This window comes from Mycetomoellerius zeteki, unplaced genomic scaffold, assembly GCF_001594055.1.
Source record: "Mycetomoellerius zeteki isolate Tzet28-1 unplaced genomic scaffold, Tzet1.0 scaffold361, whole genome shotgun sequence".
In the NCBI taxonomy this organism is placed as follows: Eukaryota; Metazoa; Arthropoda; class Insecta; order Hymenoptera; family Formicidae; genus Mycetomoellerius; species Mycetomoellerius zeteki.
In genome coordinates, this window is record NW_017257351.1 from 6,998 (window position 1) to 9,201 (window position 2,204).

Sequence of the window (2,204 nt, forward strand, 5' to 3'; positions counted from 1 at the left end):
TTGTGTAGATAGAGCGGACTGAACTGAATCGAAAAGTCCTCTACCATTTTGCAATTTTGGCAATAGTTGACAATATATTAATTACTAAAAATTGCCCCGACTCTACTGGTCTTCAATAATTTTTTTCTGAAATATTATTAACTTTACAGAAAAACTGAAAGAGACAAAAATTGTTTATTTTCTTTTTATAAAACTCTAAGAATTTTTTTATCAACTTTTTAGTACTGCATTTCCTTATTGGCAACTATTTTTACTAACATGAGAAAATGCGGTATAAAATAATTCTGAAAAAATTTTGAAAATATTCTCAGAACTTTATGAGACGAAAATAAAGAATTTTTGTCTCTCGCTGTCTTTCTGTGAAGTTGATAATATTTGAATAAAAAATTATTGAAGATCAAGATTCAGCGACATTTAGTAATTAATTAATATTTTGTTAACTATTGCGAAAATTGCAAAATGGTAGGGGTTTCGATTCAATTTAGTCCGCTCTATCTACACAAGAGAGTTTGGCAAAAAATTTTAGGGCACCCTGTATATTAGACTGACGAGAAAAACATTTTTTTTTCTAATCGGCTTCTCAGTTCAAAAGCTTCCATTTCTTACCAAAAAAACATCCCTAAATTTTTAATAAAACATATTTAGATTTAAAGGTCGCTAATGAACGATTTTTAAATCAAATTTTCGATTTTTCTTAATACATGTTTGATTTGATGCAAAAGTGGCATAATTCGGATTTGAACTGTGGAGGCATAATTCGGATTTGAAATGTGGTTTCTTTGGTCGCTGAACACGACGCAATAATTCATTTAGTTCTACGATATACGCCTTAAAAAATACAGCTCGATTAATGTGAAAAAATGACCGAATTTTGAATTCAAGGTCGATTTTATTAAGGGGATCCAAGTGTTCAGATAGGTCATTACTCCCCTCAAATTGTAGGTCTGTTCACCCACACCAAGATCCAGTTTTCCCCCATCTCCTACAGGGCCATTAAAAATTGAGTTTAAGTGGATTATAAAACGTTTTTAAGAATAGAAAAAATTTTTACAAGTTCTAAAGTATATCGCTTTGTGCTTTTGATATCCTCAAATCAAATGCCTTAATGGTAAATATGTAGGTGGGGGAGCCTGCCTCGATGACCTTGATCTTCACATATGTTGTCAAGGTCATGACCCTGAATAATCTCCAACAAGTTTTAGCCATCGCTTATTCGTTATAAAAAATTATTAACAGTAAAAGTTAGTAATTATTTCTCTACTTTACATGAAAAGTCAGATAACTTTGGGTAGCAAGAGAGGTAGGATGAAAGTTGCTTTACGTGGAAAGTCGAAACCCATGTGCAACAGTACAGTTATAGAAGTCGTGCGCCCCTTGGCAGGGGGGTGGTGGGGTGAGAGTCGCTTCGCGTGGACAGTCCTATTTCCTTAATTAGTTCACCCCTCTCTCGCTGCCCAGAGTTATCTGACTTTTCATGTAAAGCAAAGAAATAATTACTGACTTTGACTGTTAATAACTTTTTAATCAATAACAATTTAAAACTTGTTGGAGATTATTCATGACTTTAACAATATATGGTCAAGGTCATCGAGGCTGGCTCCCCATCTCCATAAGTGCCGAAATAAATTACATATTTTAAATAAGGACAAAAATAGGAATGGAATTTCAATGGAATCATAATTGGTGATATAAATAATTCATAACATATTATCGAAACTTTTAATAATAATACAAATAAATTTCCGCTTACGTATGTCTTGTAAATTCTCGTATTAAATCTTACGAATTATTCCAACATTCGCTCTGTTCTATTTTGAACATGATGGTGAAATCTAACGATTATATCTCACTGATTGAAGTAATTACTTCAACACAAAACGACATATTTCATATGATTATACATGTTTAGGAATATTTATGTATGTTTTTATACATATTTATACATATTCATGCATGAAAAATTTTTTACTGGGTAATCATTGAGACTTCATAACTAAAGGCAGGATTACTGTTAAATGCAAAAGACAACTCATATATATCTCGCATTATTTAGGTGTCTTTAAATTTCATTAATTTAACGTCGCGATTTGTATGATAATTATTGAAAATAGTGAAGCACGCACGCACGCACGTACGCATACTCACACACACACACACACACACACACACACACACACACACACACACACACACACACACACACA